This window comes from Heptranchias perlo, chromosome 40, assembly GCF_035084215.1.
Source record: "Heptranchias perlo isolate sHepPer1 chromosome 40, sHepPer1.hap1, whole genome shotgun sequence".
NCBI classification, from domain to species: Eukaryota; Metazoa; Chordata; class Chondrichthyes; order Hexanchiformes; family Hexanchidae; genus Heptranchias; species Heptranchias perlo.
Window position 1 is genome coordinate 1,331,058 of NC_090364.1, and position 25,271 is coordinate 1,356,328.

Sequence of the window (25,271 nt, forward strand, 5' to 3'; positions counted from 1 at the left end):
TTAGAGCATCACATTGAACCCCAAGTGGCAAGCCAATGTGGGAAAGTAATCTAGATAACATTGTGCCACTTTAGTCTTATTAGTGGATGGCAAATAGTGTGGTGTGGTAGCTTTCAGGAAATTATTAGATGTTTGTGAAGAAAATAAGCAGAACAAACTTTTGATAAACAACTGTGGGCAAACCCCAAAATGACTCCCTTTCTTAATGTGTTCTTGGAAGTCTTAAGAATAAGTGTATTATATACCCTTTTAGGAATGTATATTGGAGGGGTCTTCATTTTCATTGTTCTGCAAGATGTCCACATCAATGTAGCTGTTAAACAACGATTCAGGATAACGATGTCAGCCCAAAACTTATTACTGCCTGTGATGAACTATGTAAAGTATTAGTTTGACCCAGAGTTAAGCTTTAAACCCCACATCCTAGCCATTACCAAGACTGTTTAAATCCACTTCTGCAATATCTGCATCTACCTTAACCCCACTCCTGCCAAAACCCTTATCCACACTTTTTGTCATTTCTAGATTCTTTCTCCAATGTCCTGCTTGCCAATTTCCCATTCCCTACCCATCATAAACTCCAACTTGTTCAACTGTTCTGCTCACCCATCACTTTTCTGCATGCTGACCTCCCCTGTCCCTCCAGATATTGAATTTAAAATTCCTGGCATGTATAGCTCCTTCCTCAGCCTTGCCCCACCCTATCTTTGTATCTCCTTTACTCGTATTCCCTCTTACGCCCTATAGTCCTCTGACTCTGGTCTTTTGTGCAACTATTCCTTCCCTTCACCTCACTATTGGTGGCAAAGCCTTTTGCCATTTCAGTCCTATTCTCTGAAATTTCCTTTCTAATCTCGTCCCCTCCATCTTTAAAAGCCTTCTCAAAACCCATCTTTTTCGTAGTGTCATAGGCACAGCACAGGAGGTGGCCATTCGGCCCATTTTTGACCAAGCTTTCGATCACCTCTCCTCACTGTCCGACTGTGGCTTGTCAGCTATTTCTTTATCCCTTATATTTATTTTTTATTCTCTGTGAATTGTTTTGAGACATTTTCTATATTAAAGGTGCTAAATAAATGCAAGTTATAGTAGTGGGTTATTGTGCTGGAACGGAGTCAACCAACCGGTTTCCCATATTTAAACCCGTTTCTCTGACTGTATGCCTCAAAGCCAAAATCTGCACTTGCATCAAGTGACCAAAGATAAGAGAAAGTGTACCCTATTGTAAATGGGTCGTTCTTCAGTCAATTTGATGCAATGAAGGGTGTTTAAATACTCTGAGAACTGAGAAAACTCTATTTGAAAGTGTGTAATAAATATTATCTGTAGAATCTTCAGATCGAATCATAGTGGAATGGTGTGGAGATGCCAGTATGGACTGGGGTGTACAAATGTAAGGAATCTTACAACACCAGGTTATAGTCAAACAGTTTTATTTGAAAAACACAAGCTTTCGGAGGCTTTCACACACACACCTGACGTAGTGGAATGGGTGTGTGCGCACACAATCTTACTGATGCTACATTCATGTAATCTATTGTATTGATAGATACTTTTGTGGCTCAATTTTGATCCTGTTGCTCAAACCATGTAAATGTGTCTTTTCTTCCATTCGCATCTCATAGAATCATATAGTACAGAAGGAGGCCATTCGGCCCATTGTGCCTGTGCCAATTCTCATCCTTCCCCCACCCCGGCTTTTTTTGCCAATTATCTTAAATCTGTGTCCTCTGCTTACCGACCCTCCTGCCAGTGGAAACAGTTTCTCCCTATCCACTCTTATCAAAACCCCTCATAATTTTAAATTTGTATCAAAATAGATTCCCAGTTTACTGATAGGATTCATTTTTAACTAAGTATGTTTTAGATCTAATGTAGAAAATTTGCTTTAAAGAGTAGTAACCTATTTTGTGTTTATAGAGAACATTTTATTCCACAATATTCCGATGAATGGGATTTTGCAAAATTTGTGCAGAGTATCCACTGGTACAGACCAAATGTATGCAATATGTTAGACACAGTGTTACTGTGGGTCTTTAAGATACCAGGAATTCCTTATGAAAACATATTTGCTCTGTGTAGTGAGTTAGATGATAGTCATATGTCCTCACTGGGACCTCTGCCCATGCAGTGCCTCAACCAGCTGTATTTTTTTAAAAACCTTTCACATGCAGCTCTGGATCACATTAAGTACAGAAAAAACAAACTGCTCAGAAGTTTTTAAATATGTGCTGAAGTAGCAAAGTTTCCAAGGTAAAAAGTAAAGTTGGGCATGTTATAAAAATGTTACTGTATACAAGGTAATTTATGTGAACACAGACTCTCTGCATTCATTCTGTTTGCATTCCCGTAGATAAAGTAGTTATTAATGGTAATAGTTCTGCATAGTGACTGCTCTCTAGTGGAGCCTCCCAGGGATCGGTGTTAGAGACGTTGCTCTTCATCTTTTTCAATGATCTGAATGAAGGCATTGGGGGAAATTACCTGAAAGTTCATGGATGTCACAGATATGTGAGGTGCAAAGACCTTAGATGAGAAAAATAGATTGCAGGGCGGATCTAGATGTGATAGAGATATGGGCCTGTATCTGAAAAGGACCTGGGGGTTATTGTTCATAAGTCATTGAAGGTGCATGACCAGTGCTGTGAGACTATTGTAAAAGCAAATAGGGTGTTAGGATGTATTGCCTGGAAAATTAAATAAAAAAACAAGAAATATGCTATCCTTTCTTTGTATAATTGTAAACAATTTTACAACACCAAGTTATAGTCCAACAAATTTATTTTAAATTAAATTCCACAATTTCCACCATCCGCCCGACGAAGGAGGAAGCCTCCGAAAGCTTGTGGAATTTAATTTAAAATAAATTTGTTGGACTATAACTTGGTGTTGTAAAATTGTTTACAATTGTCAACCCCAGTTCATCACCGGCATCTCCACATCATTCTTTGTATAAGGCCTTGGTCCGATCACAACTGTGTCCAGTTTAGGTCCTCTCACACAGTGGGTGATACTGAAACTCTGGAAAAGGTGTAGAGGAGGGGCACTTAGATTGATACCTAGTTTAAGGGCCTTCAGTTTCCAGGATAGGCTGTGGGAGCTGGTGATTTTTACTTTACAAAAGCGTGGACTTCGAGGAGATTTGATTGAGGTCTTCAAAATAATGAAAAGATTAGATTGTCAAAATGGATAGGCTATTCAAGCTAGATAGGTTGAACAGGACTAGGGGACACAAGTATGTTACGTAAACATAGAACTAGGTTAGATCCTAGGGGGTGACACTTTTCACAGAGAATCTTTGACCTCTGGAATAAGTTGCTGACACATCCAGTGAGTGTGGATTCGCTGCAACTATTCAAAAGTGAGCTGCCAGACAAGCTTCTGAGTGGCTAACATATCTACACCTTTAGAAGGTATTTGGGGCATTGAGGCTTTTGTCACCCAGTCACTGTGGTCTAATGGAGCTTATTTGATTGCCATAAGGAGTCAGAGAGGAATTTCTCTTGAGTTTTTTCCCTAAATTGGCCTAAGGTTTTTTTTCGCCTCTCCCAGAAGAGTGCGTGATGGGGCTGGGGGAGATGGGGTGATGGTATGTAGCAGTTACACCGTGCCAGGGTACGACAGGTTCGATGGATTGGCTGGTCTTTACCTGTTCAACAATTTGTTCTGTAGAAATAGGATTTTGGACTTAAGGAAATAAGCTGAAATTGTTTTATGCTGACTTGTGACAGGCCACTTAAGGTGTTTATCATATATTTATATTATAGCTTACTTTGTTTTACTTGATACTTCAGGGACTGAGTAAATAACACTGTAAATATAAACACAAATATTAAATGTGCAGGCAAAACCAATTAAATAGACTGGCCAGTAAAAAGTTAATGCTGGTATCTCTTCAGAATTTTTGTTGGTGAGAAATTAAGAATGTTTTTTTTCTTTCCTGTCAATCTTGAAATGTGAATTACATCATTCAGACATGTGGAAATCTCATTTACAGAAAAAACTCTTTTACAGATCATTCTTCCATTGTCTAGTTTCAAGCACCAATTATTTTTAAATTTCATCTACAAAGTATAGGAAGTTTCAAAATGGATTTACCTCCACTGACTTAATCGCAGCACTACCATTGGTTTCTGTGTCTGTGGGCTAGATGGGGGTATTTCTTTCCTATTTGCTATCCAGTGACCCCTACTGGAAAGTACACCTCCACGTATATCTGGCAAGCAAGGTATTAGATGCTCAACTCTATTGCTGCCACAGTCCAGTAACTTGCCAAAATCCGTTTTTCAGGCATGTACTTTGAAGAATGGTTACTCGGGCAAGTGGGGCTCCTGGAGCCTGTAGAACTATACCCAGCATGAATCCTTGCAATATATTAAATTAAACTTACAACCTATATGGGAATAAAGGGATGTGGGAACAGAGCGTACACATGAGATTAGGACGACTGCTCGTGTGGAGGATAGACACCAATGGGGACTGGTTGTGCCAAGGGTCCTGTTTCCGTGTTGTAATATATAAAAAAATGGCCTGCAGTTTATTAAGGACATTTGAGATCCTTTGTAAAGGTTGTCATTATAGATGGTTTTCAGATGTTAATCCTCTGAAAACCAAGTTAACTTTATTTAGAAGTTGTGTGGTCTTTATTTGTTGGCAATTGTAAACAATTTTACAACACCAAGTTATAGTCCAGCAATTTTATTTTAAATTCACAAGCTTTCGGAGGCTTCCCCCTTCGTCAGGTGAACGATTTGTTGGGATTAACACTGTTTCTCATGGAAAGCTTGTATGCTCTTCAAGCTAGTCACTAGTACACCACTAGCAACGTTCCATTACTCCTATTTTATCAGATCCTTGTGGGGTCATGGGATAAACTTTGTTTTCTCTCTCTAACCCAGTACTGTACTGTTTATAAGATTATATCTGTTTGTAGAGTTGGTAGCAGTTAGGAAAAAAAAATACAGCTTTGTCTCAGAAAACCTCGTGGTCCATCTTGTGAGTTGGACTATCATAGCCCCTAACAGCTAGATTCAACCACTGTGTACAAATATTCTTTTCTGAAATAAAGAGCCTCCAGAAGGTTGTTTGCTGCAGAGGTATGAAATGTTCATTAGTATTTAAAGAGTGAATTATGGTTTTGAGTGCTTGTGAGTCACTTCATATAATTGATTCCAGATGTTCCCAGAATAGAGTCAAAGCACAAAGGTTGCCAGTGTTCAAGCCTAGCTCTGAGGCCTGAGCACTTCCTGTGCTGAGTTAGATCAAATGTCCCCAATTATACCCTAGCCTTAGGGTAAAGCAACATCCAGTAATGTCCACATCACGAGGATTTCTGTAATGTGCTACATAACCTCAAATTAAAGAAATATTGCACGAGAGGCAAGTAGTGAAACTGGATTTGCATTGTTGGGTGCTAAAACATGTGGGCTAACCATACAATACAATTTACTGAATATTTAGATATCTGACCAGTAACCATTCCCTATTTCTACACTTTCAGAGCTTTACATTTAAGGTTTCTGAGACTATCTTCTGTATTTACCTGATCAATCAGGATATAGTTATGATTGATTTAATTATTTTTTTCTTTCCCAGCAAACTTTTTGCTGGTTATCCACTAGCATTTCACTAAGTCAGTCGTGTTATGCTTGAATGCTGCATTCTTGTTTTATATTTATTTTGTTTCTTTTCTTTCTTTCCTTCCTTTATTTTTTCCCTCCATTCTTTCTTTCTGACCCACTTTCTCACCCCTTTCCTTCCCTCAACTCCTGTAATGATCTAGATTTGCTGTCGTCAAATTAGTAATCACAGGCTATAGGGGAAAACTAAGGCAATACACTAGATTGCATTATTTTAAACATAACTTTCAGCACTCTAAACCCTTCTGCCCAAAGAGAAAACACTAAAAATTTTGTGAAATCAAGAGCAGCTGTGCTGGTGAGTATGGTGTACATTGCTCACATTGATTACAGATTGGACTTTGAAAAAGTTTTCATGTTTTGACTAAGCCTAAAAAGTCTGGGACACTGTTCAGCCGGACAACTGGACAGACAGTACAAAGCTGGATGGTTACGGTTTCTGAGAATGGGGCTATCCAAAGAGCAAATTCTTTGAGAATAACTGGTACCTTGGTTAGTAGAGTTAATAAAGGTCCTTGCTCCTTTCTACCAGCACTTCTGTTATAAACCAGGGATGACAGGGAGAAGTCAACTGAACTTCCTGTCCAATGAGAGAGAGAAATTGACACGAAGTAGAGCATGGATTTTCAAACTGAGGTGACCCTAGAGTGTCTGTAAGAGGATGAATAGATTTCAGTTGGACATGTCAGATTTCTGAATTTTTTTGGGTTTTTTCTGTATTTTTTGACTTAATAGTACATAATTTCTGTTGCTGTATTAAAACATTTTCTGTAATGGTAATATTATTTGGACATAAATTACGAATATACAAAAAAGGTCAGGTAAAGACCAGCAGGTCCATCAAACTTGCCCCATCCTACATAAGAACATAAGAAATAGGAGCAGGAGTAGGTCATACGGCATCTTGAACCTGCTCCGTCATTCAATAAGATCATGGCTGATCTACCTCAACTCCACTTTCCCGCCCTGCCCCATATCCTTTAGTGTCCAAAAATCTATCAATCTCAGTCTTGAATATACTCAACGACTCAGCATCCACAGCCTTCTAGGGTAGAGAATTCCAAAGATTCACAATCCTCTGAGTGAAGAAATTCCTCCTCATCAGTCCTAAATGGCCGACCCCTTATCCTGAGACTATGCCCCCTAGTTCTAGACTCTTCAGCCGGGGGGGAACAGCCTCTCATCTGTCCTGTCAAGCCCTCTAAGATTTGAGTTTCATGGTGCATAGAGGTTGCACCATCAACTCCTCCTCCTCCTCCCCACCGCCCCCCCCCCCTGCAGTCACGCAATCTTCTGAGAGACAGAAAAGAGAAAAAATATTGCGTGAATTTAGGGAAAAACTCTGGGAAATTCTCTCTGAACCCCTAAAGGCAGTCAAGCAAGTTCTAGGAGACCACAATGTTTCTGGTCCCAAATTAGGACAGGGATGTGACAAAAAAAAATCTAAGATTTAGCTTTATATTGCCGTCTTTAATTCTTTCACAGTATAGGGGCTTTAAAAACAGCTTTGCTCATAGAAATCACATTCAGCTTAACTTGATACATTGCTGTGATGATTAGTTGGTTGTTGCAAGGCATTTACTTTCAGGGAGGAACGAAGACAGTCAATTGAAATATAAACCTGCCAAACAATTTGTTCTGATGTGTCTTACTGATTTTTGAATTAAACAGAGTTACTTAAATTTTGCTTGGTTCTGCTTACTGTTTTTAAAAGGATTTATCCTGCTTCACTTAAATCACTGAGTTTTTCTGGAGTTTTGATGAGGCAAGAGGCTGTTGGTGGTCTTCAAACTGAATCTGTCTGAAACTCCTGAAGAGTGTTAGCTGAACCAAAGACTTTAGTTGGTGAGATAAAGTACAGAAAAAAATAACTGCATATGTAAAAATTAATTTTAAAGCTTGGCAACAAAGTTGTAAACCATTTCTTATCCATTAGAAGGACCTAATTGAGTTTATCAACGACTAAAAATGTTGTTATTGCTACTATTTGCATGTTCTATTTAAAAAAAAAAATTGATTGGCAGTTGAAGCCCAAAACTAGGAGTCTGAAGTAATCTAATAAAAGGTTTCTTTCTTCATTGTGCCAGGCATACTATGAGACTTACTAAGATATTAGGGCAAGTGAAAAGATTATCGAGGACAAAGGAATCTGGGGTTCACCTGTGTGAGTAGAGTGAGACACAGAAGCCAAAAATATCCAGGGTAAAAGAAACCCAAAAATGTAACATGGGGCATCCATGGAGTGTGTCGCTGTTTGCAGGGGTCCTCCATCCACAGAAGTCTGATGAGTGGTGATGGTTGTAGGTGGGGTGGGGGGCGAGAAATGTGTTGTGCTATTGGGGCTAGGATAAGGGGGACCTTGGGGTGTTTGGGAGGAGTGAAGGTCATGAGAGAGAGAATAGGTGGAGCCTGACAAAGCCAAGCAGACAGCCTCAAATTTAGAGACCAGGAAATGCATTAACTCCTATGGTGATGTTCCATTCCTGTATTGGGAAAAGTGATAGGAAGAGTTTGGTTTTAGGTAGGCCCGAATTACATAAGTTCTATTATTTATACTTAAATCATTGAAGGTGGCAAGGCAGGTTGTGAAAGTGGTTAAAAAAGCATACTGGAACCTGGGCTTTATAAATAGAGGCATAGAGTACACAAGTATGGAAGTCATGATGAACCTTTATAAAACACTGGTTCGGCCACAACTGGAGTATTGTTTCCAGTTCTGGGCACCACACTTTAGGAAAGATGTGAAGGCCTTAGAGAGGGTGCAGAAAAGATTTACTGGAATGCTTCCAGGGATGAGGGAATTTATTTACGTGGGTAGACTGGAGAAACTGGGGTTGTTCTCCTTGGAACAGAGAAGGTTGAGAGGAGGTTTGATAGAGGTATTCAAAATCATGAAGGGTATAGTCAGTGTAGATAGAGAGAAACTGTTCCCATTGGTGGAAGGGTCAAGAGCCAAAGGACATAAATTTAAGGCGATTGGCAAAAGAACTAAAGGTGACATGAGGAGAAACTTTTTTACACAGCGAGTGGTTAGGATCTGGAATGCACAGCCCGAGGAGTTGGTGGAGGCAGATTCAGTCATGGCCTTCAAAAAGGAACTGGATAAGTACTTGAAAGGAAAATATTTGCAGGGCTACGGGGAAAGGGCGGGGGAGTGGGACAGCTGGATTGCTCTTGCATAGAGCTGGCACGGATTCGATGGGCCGAATGGCCTCCTTCCGCCGTGCTGTAATCTTTCATTGATTCTATGAACAGAAAAGTTTGAACTGTCTAAAACTGCCATGAAGTCTTGATATGTTTGAGAGCTCCAATTTATGTGGTGCACTTGCGTTTCCACTGTGACGGCCCTAAATGTATGAAGCCTGGATTACACTTCCTCACTAAAGTTGCTCAAGGTGTTTGTGATTGAAGGCAGAAACTTGTTGAATCATTCAGAGCCATCTATAAATATGGAACTTGGTGGAAACAAAGGGACCCAATTAATGTTTCTGCATGTTTGGTGACCAACAAACAGATGTAAAAGCAAAAACTGGGATCTATAAATATCATGCCAATTACAAATGTAATATTGGAGGCTTTAATTGACAACTTATTTGGAATAAAGGAACTGTTGTGCGTGATAAATTTCTTTGTACCCTTGTTTTCGAACTGCAACCATAAGTAAGTCATTATCTGTAATCAATATCAGCTGTTGCCACTAACACTCGTTGCAATTGATAGTCGCTTAATTCAAGTTATCTGATAATTTGAATCTTTTTAGTATTAAATTCCTGGTTTGTTAGCTTATTTACGTTACTTCATTCAAATTATTGAATATTATTTTCAGTACAAAACAAGACTTCTTATTAGACTGTAACCTCTTGGGCTGTTACTAGTCCACAATAGAGAATCTTCAGCTGGTTTTATTGTCAAGTGGAGTCAAAAAAGGAAGGAGGTATCTGTGATGTGGGTTGTTTTTATCGTGAGCATCGTTTGAAATCTCTCAACTTCAGATCTCGTTAGTGATCATTGCCTGGTGACTATGTCCATGGACACAATTTTGAGCCTTTTCTGCTTTAGAGTATATGATTTAAAAACATGTTTTCCATACCACAAAGAAATATGCATTACATTTAGACCTACCAAGTCTCACTCATTTGGAGTTTTGATGAAGTGCCTCCACCCAGAACGTTCGTCTATCCTGTCTGTTTTCAGATGGTCATGAATTTCATGTACATTTTCAGCATTTTTTTTTGTTTAAGAATCTAGTCATTGTGTGAGCATAGGTTGTCTATAGTGGAAGTTTTGATTCAGAAAGCCTAATCAGAAAAATAATCTTATTTGGAATTGTCTGATTTGGAGTTACCCTAGCAGGAATGCTTTCCTTGGGTATCTTTCTAGTAACCATATATAAATCCTTGGGCCTTGTTATATATTGACTTGAGCTAATCAGAAGAATTTGGCAACGGTAATTCACCTTTTGTGGCAGCATATTCTGTGCATAGGAAATATATTAGATGGACAAAGCCCAATGGTTTGCATTTTATATGATTAGGACCGACCAGTGTTGATTTATTGTACCAAAATTTGTACCAAGATTTCCAAAAAGAATTGTTGACCAGGTTTTGTACAGCAGCAACTGAAAGTCTTTATGCTGTCTTCAAAGACTCTATTAATCCATCCTTATGCCATTGCACTCTTGAATTTTCTGATTTCCACTTGGTTCCCCTATTTTACCTGCAGCTTCTATGGACCATATATTTATGAAACTGACAGGACTGTGTAAATCCCAGATATGTATGGGATGTATCAGTTCCAAGTTTTTAATCTTTCCCCTCTAATTCCTATTCCTTCTCCCTGAAGTTGGTGAAGTGTAATGAGATGCAGTTCCACAGTCATGTTGGAATGGTCATTTTTCATGCTTGAGCGTGGGCAATTGAGTGTTGACAGGCTATCCAATCACAAAGAGCTTTAGAGCCGAGGCTGATTCTGTCTCACCTGCCATTCCCATAGGTGCATTTGCCAAGGGAGTTCACTGAAATACGAGTGGGAACACTGGACTTTTTCCAACTTATCCTTGCCACAAGCCTGGGGATAAAAAAACAAAATATTTGCATTTATATAGAGCCTCATAATTTCAAAACATGTCTCATAATGATTTATTGGTAAAGTGTAGTGCCTGTTTAAGCAAAATGTAGGGATGATGAGGGATCAAACCTGTGGTCAAAACGGCAGGAAAATCCAGCAAGCCAAAAATTTAATTTATTTTATATTCAAAAATTGCCATCCTGTGAGATACTTTAAACCCCCCCCCCCCAACCCCACCCCGGCAACTTTCCTCCTTTTGTCTCAGTCCCTTAGTAGTGGCAATTTTGATCCATGTCCCCTCTCTTCCTTCCCCCTAACATATGTGGGTTGCTATATAAGGCTTTTGGAGATGTTTCAGCAGTAATAAAGCAAATGGATAGTGTTGACTAAGTACAACACGCTCCCTGATGTGAATAATTTATGTGGAAGGCTTTTAAAGTTTGACAGATGCTACAAAAACAGCACACAGACCAAAGGGTTTGACAAATTTGCCAGCATTCATTTTAGGTTGTTAAAATAGTGAAAATGACCATAAAGTCTTCCCTACCTCTCAAAGAAAACAGTAATTGGGTACGCTAGTGTAGTGGTTATGTTACTGGACTAATAATTCAGAGAACGTGAGTTCAAACCCCACCATGTTAGTTTGAGAAATGGAATTCAGTTTTTAAAAAAATCTGGCAATAAAAAACTGGTATTAATAAAGTGACCGTGAAACTGTTGGATTGTTGTAAAATCCCAACTGGTTCACTAATGTCCTTTAGGGAAGGAAACCTGTAGTCCTTACCCCAGTATGGCCTATATGTGTTTCAGGAGAGCAATAGTGATAGGGGATTCTATAGTTAGTGGCATAGTCGGGCGTTTCTGCGGCCGCAGATGTGATTCCAGCATGGTATGTTGCCTCCTTGGTGCCAGGATCAAGGATGTCACTGAGCGGCTGCAGAACATTCTGGCGGCGGGGTGGGGGGGTGAACAGCCAGAGGTCATGGTCCATATTTCCATATTGGTACCAACAACATAGGTAGAAAGAGGGATGAGGTCCTACAGGCAGATTTTGAAGAGTTAGGAAAGAGATTAAGAAGCAGGACCTCAAAGGTAGTAATCTCCGGATTACTCCCGGTGCCACGTGCTACTTATCATAGAAATAGGAAGATAGAGCAGATGAATGTGTGGCTGGAGAGATGGTGCAGGAGGGAGGGCTTTAGATTCCTGGGGCATTGGGACCAGTTCTGGGGAAGGTGGGGCCTGTATGGGCTGGACGGGTTGCACCTCAACGGAGCTGGGACCAATGTCCTCGCGGGGAGGTTCGCTAGTGCTATGGGGGGTGGGGGGGGGGGGGGTGTTAAACTAATTTGGCAGGGGGATGGGTACCAGGGTGTAGCAATGGAAAGGAGAAACAAGGGGCACAAGGATCGGGGGGGGGGGAGGGGGGGGAAATAGCACTAAGGCAAGTGATGGTACAGTATTAGGTGGGATTAGACTGAGAGAGTACAAGAAAGTCTAAGACTGATTTACAGTGCATGTGCGTAAATGCACGAAGCGCGGTAAACAAGGTTGGTGAGCTGCAGGGGCAAATGGCCACATGGGAATAGGACGTCGTGGCAATAACAGAGTCCTGGCTCAAAAAAGGGCAGGATTAGGTACTAAATATTCCTGGATACAAGGTGTTCAGGAAAGATAGGGAAGGAAAGAAAGGAGGAGAGTGGCTGTATTGATTAAGGAGAATATTGCAGTACTGGAGAGAGCTGATGAACTGGAGGGGTCAAGAACAGAATCTGTTTGGTTAGAGTTAAGAAATAAAAGAGGTGCCGTTACACTACTGGGTGTATTCTATAGGCCATCAACTAGTGGGAAGGATATAGAGGAGCAAATTTGCAGGGAAATTAGAGAGGTACAAAGGCTATAGAGTAGTGATAACTGGGGACTTCAACTATCCTAATATAGACTGGGATAACAATAATATAAGGGGCAAAGAGGGGGAGAAATTTTTGAAATGTGTTCAGGATAACTTTCTTAACCAGTACGTTTCTGGCCCAATGATTGCTGGACTTGGTTCTAGGGAATGAGGCAGGCCAAATGGAGCAAGTGTCAGTGGGGGAGCATTTAGGGAGCAGCGATCATAGTATCAGGTATAGCTATGGAAAAGGACACAGACCACTCTAAAGTAAAAAAAATACTCAATTGGAGGAGGGCCAATTTCAATGGGATGAGAACAGATCTGGCCCAGGTAAATTGGAATCAAAGATTGGCAGTAATTGTAATTGAACAGTGGGCGGCCTTTAAGGAGGAGATGGATCGGGTACAGTCTAGGCGCATTCCCACAAGGCAGGAATGTAGGGCAACTAAAGCCAGAGCTCTCTGGATGACAAAAGAGACAGTGAGTAAGATGGAATGGAAAAAGGGGGCGTATGACAGATGTCAGGTTGATAACACAAGTGAGAACCAGGCTGAATATAGAAAGTTCAGAGGGGAAGTGAAAAAGGAAATAAGAGGGGCAAAGAGAGAGTATGAGAATAGACTGCCGGCCAACATAAAAGGGAATCCAAAAGTCTTCTACTGGCATGTAAACGGGTAGTAAGAGGAGGGGTGGGGCCAATCAGGGACCAAAAAGGAGATCTACTCATGGAAACAGAGGGGATGGCCAAGGTACTAAATATCTTCACCAAGGAAGATGATGCTGCCAGGGTCTCAGTAAAGGAAGATGCAGTTGAGATACTGGATGGGCTAAAAATTGATAAAGCAGTACTTGAAAGGCAAGCTGTACTTAAAGTAGATAAGTCACTTGGTCCAGATAGGATGCTTCCTAGGTTGCTGAGGGAAGTAAGGGTGGAAATTGCGGAGGTACTGGCCATAATCTTCCAAACATCCGTAGATACGGGGGTGGCGCCAGAGGACTGGAGAATTGCAAATGTTACACCCTTGTTCAAAAAAGGGTGTAAGGATAAACCCAGCAACTATAGGCCAGTCAGTTTAACCTCAGTGGTGGGGAAACTTTTAGAAATGATAATCTGGGACAGAATTAACAGTCACTTGGACAAGTGTGGATTGATTAGGGAAAGCCAGCACGGATTTGTTAAAGGCAAATCGTGTTTAACTAACCTGATAGTGTTTTTTGATGAGGTAACAGAGAGAGTAGATGAGGTCAATGCAGTTGATGTGGTGTATAAGGACTTTCAAGATTGCGGCCCATGGAATAAAGGGGGCAGTAGCAACATGGATACAGAATTGGCTAAGGGACAGGAAACAGAGAGTAGTGGTGAACGGTTGTTTTTCGGACTGGAGGGAGGTGTACAGTGGTGTTCCCCAGGGGTCGGTGCTGGGACCACTGCTTTTCTTGATATATATTAATGTCTTGGACTTGGTTGTACAGGGCACAATTTCAAAATTTGCAGATGACACAAAACTTGGGAGGGTAGTAAACAGTGAGGAGGATAATGGTAGACTTCAAGAGGATATAGACAGGCTGGTAGAATGGGCGGACACATGGCAGATGAAATTTAACGCAGAAAAATGCAAAGTGATACATTTTGGTAGGAAGAACGAGGAGAGGCAAAATAAACTAGAGGGCACAATTCTAAAAGGGGTTCAGGAACAAAGACCTGGGGGTATATGTGCACAAATCGTTGAAGGTGGCAGGGCAGATTGAGAAAGCGATTAAAAAAGCATATGGGATCCTGAGCTTTATAAATAGTATGTAAGTTATGATGAACCTTTATAAAACACTGGCTTGGCCACAACTGGAGTATTGTGTCCAGTTCTGGGCACCGCACTTTAGGAAAGATGTGAAGGCCTTAGAGAGGGTGCAGAAAAGATTTACTAGACTGATTCCAAGGATGAGGGACTTTAGTTAGTAGGATAGACTGAAGAAGCTGGGGTTGTTCTCCTTGGAACAGACGGTTGCAAGGAGATTTGATAAGAGAGATTCAAAATCATGAAGGGTCTAGACAGAGTAGATAGAGAGAAACTGTTCCCATTGGCGGAAGGGTTCAAGAACCAGAGGACATAGATTTAAGGTGATTGGCAAAAAAAACAAAGGGGACATGAGGAGAAACTTTTTTACACAGCGAGTGGTTAGGATCTGGAATGCACTGCCTGAGGTGGTGGTGGAGGCCGATTCAATCATGGCCTTCAAAAGGGAGCTGGATAAGTACTTGAAAGTGGGGGATTGGGACTAGCTGGATTGCTCTTGCATAGAGCCGGCGCGGACTCGATCGGCTGAATGGCCAACTTCCGTGCTGTAACCTTTCTATGATTCTAAGTCCCACACCAATGGGGTTAACTCCTAACTGCACTCTGAAATGGCCTGGTGAACCACTCAGTTGTATCAAACCTGCAGTGGTTCAAGAAGGTGGCACACAACCACCTTCTCAGGGCAATTAGGGATGGACAATAAATGCCGGTCTTGTCAGTGACATCCACGTAAGACATAAGGGAGAGTTTCCCCATCTCCTTCTCCACCCCCCACCCCCCCCCCCCCCCCCCCCAATCCCCAAGTTAACCAGGCCTGCAAAATTCAAACGGGTAAACTCAGCAGACTAAGATATAAGCAGAAATAGTAATTGAATCACCAGAGCTTCATGGGCTTGATAGCCAGGGAACCTGGGCCATAGTTTGGGCATCAGATCTAAGGAAAGCATTAAAATTTGATTCTGTGAATATAGTCTGTATTGTCAGACATAGTTTAATTTTTAATATTTAAATTCCACACTCTAGGAAGAGGATTTAGTTAAATACTGCCTGCACATTTCAAGTGCAAAATTTGTTTAGTTAAGTCTCTAAATTTAGATTTTTTAAAACATCCATGAAGGCATCATTTGAACTATGTAGGAAACTTCTGGACAGATACTACCAGCCAATCAGGAAATGCAGTCAGTACAGGTTACCAGGGGAACCGTAGTTATGGGTGAAGAACAGTGTTAAACGATAGAATTCCAGGAAGGAAATGTGTATGATGTCATTTCATTCTACTGGCATGTTTTGCCAATGAAGAATTCAAATTCTGGCATGATATACTCCTAAAGGAAAGGAACTGGAAATTACTTGTATTTGCATAGCGCCTTTCATGACCTCAGGGTGCCCCAAAGTGCTTTACAGCAAATTAAGTACTTTTTAAGTGTAGTCACTGTTGTAATGTAGGGAATTCTAACATGTGTGACAGAACATAATTTTATTAGTCTGACCTGAAAATAGAGTTCGGTATGAAGTTCACAGAACAGTGACACACTTGCAATCTAATTTAAAGTTCAGTAGGAATACTTGCTTACTATTGCTCTTCCTCTTTTAAAAAAAAAATGCTAATTTTCTCAAGGTACAATTCCATGGGCACCAGTCACCACCTGGTACTTCACCAAAGTGGCATTATTCATGAGACTTGACAACAAGTGTCAGCAGGCTGTTTGAATGCATTGACCATCAAAACCAGGCCTGATCCTGATTTCAGCTGACAGCCACAGACGTGCACCTGATAGTGATTAGGAACCGGAGTTGTGACCTATTTGTTTTCCCTAACCCCGGAAACTGAGACCAATTGCAAAATTGCTATCTTGTCCAAGCTAAGATCGGTTAACTCAATGCAGACCTGGATCAACTGAGGACCTTTTCATTTGTATGGCTCTAGTGCTCACTGAATAAATCCATGAGTGATCAGATAAGCCCAGAAGACCTAGTTTTTAATTGAGCTCCAATCAGTTTGTACTTGGTGCAGATAAGGGATAAACATTAACAATTAGAAGGGGACCTGCTTCGATTTTTTTTTTGTGTGGTTTTATTGTCGCTCCCATTCTCTGAGAGGAAGAAAAGCTTTGTGCATTGTTGCAATTTTTCCATAAACTGAAATTTTCATTATATTTAAATATAGGGCCAACATTAATCCCCATGGACTTTTTCTTTTATTTGGCCTCATTGTTTTCTGTACATATCAAGAGCATTCTGTAATATTAGTCTTACATAGGAGGAAATATAAAATCCAGAGCCAAGAAAAGCCATTCAGCCCATCAAGCTTTCTCCACCTAGTCCATGCATAATTGATCCTTTGATCCTCCATTTTAAGAAATATTGAGCTCTTTCCTTTAGCTCCACTGGAAAAAAAATCAAGTAGCGTAGTTAACATTTTTATAACCTTCAAACCCTTTTCTCAACAGTCATAAATCCGGTGCCTTCGTAAGCTGTCAATTGGCCTTGAATCAGCTGCTTTCTCTGTGAGCCTGTTCTACATGCTCTCTTTCCTGTAGGGGAAGGGAGGAGAGAACAAGTAACTTTTTCTAATCTAATCTTGCTTGAGGTTTGTGGATTTTGTACTTGAGCCCTCTGGTCTTTTGCTCATTTTCCAAGTTTAAATAGCTTGCTTGCTTCAATTAAAGACCTATATCGCACCTCTCCTCAGTCTTTTCCAGCAAAAATAAGTTTAGTTGCTTGAGCCTTTCTTAGTTATTTATACCCCTAAGGCCTGGAATCATCCTGGTCAGTCCTATCAACTCTTTCTAATGCATCTGTATCCTTTTTGAAGTAGGATAACCAAAACTGCATGGCCTACTCCAGAATTGGCTTCGCCATTGATTTGTACAATGTCAGTAGACCTTTTTTGTCCGTGACTTTCCAGATGAACTCTAGCACTTGATTTGCCTTTATTGATAACTGAATACACTGACTATTAGGATATCATCAGTGATTACTCCCAGGATTTTTTCTTTTTCAACCCTGGCCAGTGATGTATTTCTAGTGGTGTTCATCTGTAAGGGGAGGCATCTGATGTATCTCTATGGAACAGGACATCAACAGCAACATGAATTTATATAGCACCTTTAAATTAGAAAAATATCCTAAAGCATCTCACAGAAGTGTGAGGAAAGTGGACACTGAACCAAAGGAAAGATTCATTAAAGAGTTAGATTTTAAAGAGGGGAGGGAGTTGGAGAAGCAGAAGGGTTTAGGAAGGGAATTCTAGAGAGTGCGACCTAGGTGACTGAAGGCAGTTAGTTGTGCAGCGAAGGAAAGGAGAGAACATGAGGCTTGAGTCAGAGGAATGGAGAAGCTTACGCAGATGGAGAGATTCAAGGCAGTCAAGGGGTTTAAAGAAGAGGACAGGAATTTTAAATTTGAGGCATTGGGGGACCAGGAAACAATGTAGATCAGCCCATCAAGCCTGGTCAGCCATTTTGTTAGCCGTGGCAGCTCTATCTTTTTAATTCCAATGCCCTGTCGTTTTTAATACCGTTACTTCCCAAGTAAGTACCTATTTCCCTTCTAAACACTTCAGTTGACTTTGCATCAAAGTCCTTCTGGGCAGTGTGTCCTCATATTCTTGCAACAGTTTGTGTAAAGAAGTTATTCCTGGATTCACTTTTAACTGTAAACAATTTTACAACACCAAGTTATAGTCCAGCAATTTTATTTTAAATTCACAAGCTTTCGGAGGCTTCCCCCTTCCTCAGGTGAACGATGTGAAGGGGGAAGCCTCCGAAAGCTTGTGAATTTAAAATAAAATTGCTGGACTATAACTTGGTGTTGTAAAATTGTTTACAATTGTCAACCCCAGTCCATCACCGGCATCTCCACATCATCACTTTTAACTGGCATAGTGTGAATTCTCAGATTCTGTCAGCTTTCTCCTTATTCTGGGTTCCCCTATTAGAGTGAAGAGTTGTTCCCTATGTTCCAAGTTGTTAATCAGCTGGTGGATTGCTAAACGCCAAACCCAAAACAGGTTCTAATCTTAGTAGTCTGCTTCACGTATTTGAGGGGTGAATTTGTATATTCACCCTCACTTTAGATTGTCCCTAACCTGCTCATTTAACCTGCAGAATGTTGAAATCTCCCATAATGAACATACAGATTTGGAGGAGCGACTTAGCCCAAGTCTCTGAGGGAGTACATCAGTTTTAGCAGAGGTGCTGTCGAACCTAGGGTAATTCAGCAATCCTGTTATTTAAGTCCTTCACAGTGTTTGATTCAGTGAATGCTCGAAAACCGTCTGCCCTCCACTCCCCATGATCTCATCAGCACTCTGTTTCCACAAAAAATATCCACAAAATACAGAAAAGGCTAACTTTGATCAATCTATGATTCTTGAAAAAAATAAGGTACTGATGGTGAGATATTTACTTGAAACTAGTCATATGATAGTGTCACTAGCCTTCCAGTAAACTGCAATGGTGAATATGCAAAGCTTTCCTGCTTTGTCATCGGAAACTGAAAGCTTCCAGCAATAGGTTTTGTCCTAAACTTGGTTTATGTCGGGAGAGAGCATTTTGAGCTATATAGCACAAGGGTAATAGTTACATATTTGGTGAAAGAGTATACTGAAGTGCACTGGCACATACTAAATTGCATTGGTGTAACTGACTTTTTTATGTTCGGCGACAAGCGTATTGATGTAACAGTGTGTGACTTGTGTGGAATATCTGGGGACAGAAAGGGCAAGACACAAACAAACCTGATGCCTAAAACTCTGAAGCACATCCTGCTGAATGGTGATGAACTTACTCTGAGAATGGGTAGAATTGATAACATGAAAGCAGAAATGGGGGGAAATATTTAGCCCTCGAGCTGTTACGTAATTGATTGTTCCCCATCCCCCTGGGCTGGCTGTGTGCAGGAATTGGCAGATGCTGCTTCGGGCCAGTGTCCTGTAGTAATCACTTTAATCATTTCCTCTAATCCCTAAACTGCCGATGGAATCTGGGGTGCTGTTGGTCTGTTCACATCATGAACCCATTAACTCTGATCGGGGAGAAATAATTTTCTGACGTGCAGCGAACAAAATCATTTCTTAAAACAATTTGTGTGTCTGGACGTACTTATTTAAGCATATTTTGTTAAGGGAGGCTTTAAGCTGAGCTGGTGCTAAGTGAAGCTGCTGAGAATGAATCAGTAAATGGATGATGCTGTTTCTACATTTGTAGGCAAAAAAGCAAGATGGTAAATTTTTAACCGATGAAGTTTTAGTTTAGAAGCATTGGTCATTAATTCAAAAACGTATCTGTATTTTAAAATGCCTGTATTGTGCCTTTTCCAAACCTAATTGGCCACTGGCTCTTATTTTTATCTAATATTTCTGTCTCTCAACAGTAGTTTTTAAACTTCAGGTCAATATGGAAACTAAGCTGTTGGTGAATTAGCCATTTTATGCACACTCCAGTCCACTCTTATTGAGACATAGCCCTCAGGAATGAAGCAATTTGTGCATTTGCAATCAGATGTACACTGTAGTGAATGCCCCATAGTCCAGCAGAAAATAGTGGTAAGCAGTGCTGAATCTAGGCTCCGTGTATGAATTATCAAGTGGAACTACCCTATTTATACTGCTGGCTTTTCACAGACATGACTATCTTGTTCAAGTGTACCATGTATCCCAACATCAGATGTTGCAAACTTATGGAATATTTACATTTTGTTAATCAGTGAACAAGACTAAGGCGCAACTAGGTCAATTCTTGATCCGTTTTTAACACATTAAACCAGAAAGCTTACTTGGCCAAGGGTTGTGAGCTTCAGGGATTGTACTAATATAATTGTCAGCAATCCCTGGATGAGTAAACTTGTCTGTGGTACTTGAAAGGTTAATATCCTGGTGCATTTGTCTTTTTTTAATAAAAGTGTTGATGTAATTTCAGAGGTACTAGCAGGGAAGAGTTACTGAAGCATCAAGGAGCAGAATAAACATATATCATTAAAGTGAAACGATCTTCAAATTGACCTTAGCACCCTGGACTAAGGAGGGTTTAAAAAAAATCCTACTCATGATCACTGTCCAGTTACCTCTTCCTGGAAAGTGTGGGTGAAGACAGGACTGGGTTTCAATATAACGCCCTTCTTAGTCCAGTACCTTCCAACATTAGGAGGTGCCTGGTACCAATGGAATCATACCTCCCAGCAAGCTTCAGAAGAAGAGGGGAAAATTGGGGAGGGTGGGGGGTAGCATTTTGTTTTAATAAATTGTGATTCCTGTAAGATGTTGGATTAATGACTGTCTTTCAACTGCTTTGAGCTGTCTGGCTCTGTAACTCATCCCATCTCGTTCCATTGATATTAACAGCACTCACTTTATAAAAAGAACAAGGAGAAAATTCAGGATGTTAATCACTTCATTGGATTGATTTTTCTTAACTGGGTATTGATGGTAAGAGTCCCAGTTCAAGATCTCGTTCCTGGTGTGCATTTACCAAAAGTATATAGTCCACCAAAAAAATCTAGACTGCTTTTGAAAGAGTGGCGGGGGGGAGGTGTTGGTGAGGAAAGAACACGAGAGAGATTTTCATTTTACTCCCCTGCGCAGTGTAAAATGACTTGTTTGGTCATTGCACAGCACAGCAGAGAAATAGCAATAGAAATATAATTTGCCAGGGTCACCACGCCTCACCTGCCATTTGAACTGGAGTGCGGCTATTGCCCTTGTGTAATAAAGTGTTGTTATTGGTCTGATTGGAATCGTTGGTGTGTGGCCTTTGTGGAGGAGCGATTGCTTTTTTGTCAAGGCCTTTTGTTTATATTCTAGCGGAGGCGTTTGAGTGTATTAGGCTGTTATTAAATCCGGGCTCATCCAATTCCCTGTCTGTGTTTAGATGGCCTTTGATGACTTGATCTGAGCAGATTAGGCACAAATTAGATTTGGCTTCTATTTGTTTTAACTGGATTGATTTGCAGCTTTGTTCTCCATTGACTCCTTCAGTACCCAAAAATGATTGGATAGCAACATCCAGATTACTAGTGCTGTAGTTATATAGAGCTGGTAAGACATCTGGTTTTGGCAGTTGATCTGTAATTTTTTTCTGTGTTGTGTCTAAAATGTTCTGATCCCCACAATCACTGACCAGAATGTTCAATAGCTTAGAGCAACTGGATCCTCCCAAGCAAAATTCATTTTATAATATTTCAGGGATTCAGATAACCTTGAGGCATCTCCTTCCCATACTTTCATTATTGTGAGGTGAAGCCTGGAGCCCTTTGCTGCAGTATGTGAACTTGGAGTTCTTTCACACTGACCGATCCACAGCTTTTGCTATAGTGGGGAGTCGAGAGAGTGGAAGTCTCCTAGATTTTGCAGCAGTTCTTATTTGTTGTACCTCAAATAATTATTTTTTTGCCACCTACTTTTAAACTATGCAGTAAATAATTTAAGGTTAGATGTTGGAGTGGTCTTAGAAGTGGATGGGGAGAACCCCTAATGTATTTTAGATTTAAAAGTGCTACCCATGCTTTCCTTTTGGTGTAAAAAGGAACAATTTCTTTACCTGAAAAGAATGGAAACATGAAATGGACAGCGTAAAATGACAATTTTTCTGCCATATGCTTCGTGTACATTTTTAATCAAACCTGAATATTGTATTTTGTTGTTTTAATATTTTTTTCTCTTTCCTCTCTTTCTCCTGCTTGCTCCAATTTTCTTCCCTTTTTTTAAAAAAAAGAGATGCTGATTTGAGTCAGGATTGGCTGCGTGGAACCTGCAGCTTTTTGATTTCTTGACCAAGTAACAATCTTTATACATAAGCCTAGTTGGTGAATGTTAGCAGGCTGTTCAACCTGAGTAGGCATCACAGCTGAGCCTGATCCTTCCCTCACCTGATGTCCACACACATCCACTTTTTGTCACTAGTCTTTGAATAGTGATCAGGCACAAAGACTTGGCTGGATTTATATTTTTACCTCCTCTCTCCTCCCCTCCTGACCTTACCTCTCCCCAGCCTGTGATGCCGACTTAAATTGTAGTGCCTCACTTTGAATGCAACTGAGGTCAGATAATTTGATACAGACCAACAATTGCCACAGCTTGCACTTCTATTACACTGTAGTGTTCTATATACAGACTGCTACTATTTTGTTTTAATTTTAACACTTTTATTGTGAGTTATTTAAATTTGTAAAATAATTCAAAAATGAAAAATGTAATGAAGTTTATTTTCACTGCATCTCTTCTGAAGGCCCCGACTGTTGCTGGGATTTCATAGTAATGGCTTTGCATGGCTTGAGAGGATCTCAGATATTAATGGGAAGGTATAAGTGCTGTCTGTCCCAGTTGTTGATCAGTGTTGGTCCCTCAGGCTCTGGCTAATGCCAGCTTTAACTTGGACATAGGTCTTGGTGCCCACAATGAAAAATGCACTTCAAGCTTGTGGTGTATAAGAAGTGTGTCTATACAGTTCTCCTTCATGCTTCAGAACTCCTAGGTATGCAACACCTCAAGTTATCCTGGTTAGCTGCTTCTACTATGCTAAGAGCTGAAATTCAGCACATAGCTGAAACTGAGGCTTGGTATGACGGCTGCTGGAATGTGTTACCTGGAGTTTGGGTACGAGACCGTTTGCTCATATATCCAGCATTCAGTACCTACCACTTCTTGGAGTGCTGCATCATCGGTGGTGCTGTCCTTCAGTTGAGAAGCTAAACCAAGACGTCTGCGGTTCAGGTGGATAGAAAAGATTGCATACTACTTCTTACTCCTGGTGTCCTGGAATGTTAATCCCTCAACCGATACAACTGGTCACTAATCTCATTGCAGCTTGTGGGATCTTGCTGTGAGCAAATTGGCTGCCTTATTTGCCTACAAAAGAATAGTGGTTGCATTTCAAAAAGTAATTCATTGGCTGTGAAGCGCTTTTGGATGTTCCGAGGATGTGAAAGATGCTTTATAAATGCAAGTATTCTCTTTTTACCATGATTTGGGTGCAGAGAGGCAAGCAGTTGCTGCTAAAGCTTCATTCCAGTAGCTGATGGGCAGTAGAGACATAAATATTGGGTGACGACCACAATGGGAGATGGCGTACTAGAGGTACGAACTGCAAATGGCCTTTCTTTGTCCTTGACCATTCTTGTGTGCTAGTTTGGTTTAGAGCTGAGCGCTAGTGCAGAACAATAATCCTGGGTTGGTTCAAATTGTTAGAATTTAGATTGGTGGCTGGGAAATTATTTGGGCTGATACTTGTTGGCAGAACAGTAATTGTCTGTTATGTTCACAGTGATGTGTTTATAAGCACATTGGCTAAATTTAGTTGTTTTTCTGCAGTATCACTGCTTCTTCCCTTGCCCTTTGAATGCCCATGTGCTGATTAAAATGGAAATCCCTGAAATTACAGTTGGATTGCAGTTTCTGTTCCCTCTGTTTTTAGTGTTGGAACGTGATCTGTAGTTGGAATGTGATGTCAGGGTCTACAGTCATGTGCCTTGGATCCCTTTCAGATTGTTCTAGTTCAGAAAGCAGCCACACCCACTAAGCACTCCCACTTTGTATTCAAATTAGTAATGGCCACTCACTACTACAGTACAGTAGCGGAGGTGCCAACCTTTAAGTACTGAAATCAGTGAGAGAGTCTCTCCAAACGTGCCAGGGTCCGAGGTCCGGGAGCTGCCTGAGGGCCCAGCAGTGTCCAGGGCAATGTCCCGGTGGAGGTCCAGGGGTGAAGCTCCTGGTTGCTTGTGGATTTTAAGCATTTTGAAGGTGTCAGAATGACTTTCCTCGCAAGAATCCAAGAGCCAAAGTTTTCAATTGTCACTGTTTACTCACATCTTTAACCCTGAAACATATTGGAACACAAACACGATATGAAATGTGAACACGTTGAAGCGTTTTAAGAGACAATTAAATCAAAGTAGTTTTCATTTTCGGTGAGTTTAGAGCACATTTAAGTGAGACTGTGCGATAGACATCGAATCTGTGATACAGAAAATCTGAGTTGATGTGTCTGCAGTAGTATGAGGAGACTGTTTAAAATCTGACTTTCTAATGAGCATCTGACAGTGATAGAGTTGCAACAATTTGTCATAGCAATTTCTACCACAAGCATTTCCTCAAATTTTGAGTCCTGTTGGAAACCAAGATTACGCCGATGTGTGCTGCTTACCGTTACTGTCGACCCATCTATTGTAAAATGCAAAGGATGCTGTTTGGTGTTTGTTACTTTGTGTTCAGCTATTGGATCATCTGATTCTGCCTTTGGGAGAACGGCGTGTCCCCCTGCAATTTAATATCTTGTTTTTGTGCAGTGCTTTATTGAGAAGCCAAGTTCTAAATGGATGAGGAGCAATCCAGGGACTGGTACTTGTGTATTTTTGGCAGTTATGCCTGTGTTAAGAGGCTGTCTTGTGACACTTTATCAATCAAAATAATGTATAGTCAATCGTTTTTAAAAGGTGCAACCAACCCCAGCTAGCTTTAAAATTCCAGCCATGTCAGAACAGTGCTCTCAGGTGCTCAGTAATTATTCTAGTATAAATGTCTGAATTCTGTACTCTGATTGGAATCCAACAGGATTCATGTTATTTTAATTGGTGCTGTTCTCTCCTCTTGTTTGTTCCCCTTCTTTCACTCCCCCCTTCCCATCAGTACATCTAGCTCCCCTCTCGAAAGGGAAAAAAACCGAAAGAACACATGGCCAAATCATTACATTTTCCAGAATATTTCACTGATGTTGATCAACGGCCCAATAAAAAGGGGTCTGATCAGAATTTACACTGTTTCACCAAAGGTAGGGAGATCTATTTGTCACTGGAAACTTGTTGCTGTTGAGTTCATTCCTGCTTATTGCTGGAAATCACTGTGCAGATAGTGTGTGTGCTTGGTACAGTGACATCCAACGC

General features: G+C 40.7%; 1 protein-coding gene across 6 annotated transcripts in view; it reads left to right on the forward strand.

The window, feature by feature from the left end:
• Positions 1-25,271, forward strand: part of LOC137305457 (RNA binding protein fox-1 homolog 2-like) — a 246,542-nt gene that overhangs the window by 43,880 nt on the left and 177,391 nt on the right. The window lies entirely within an intron of this gene.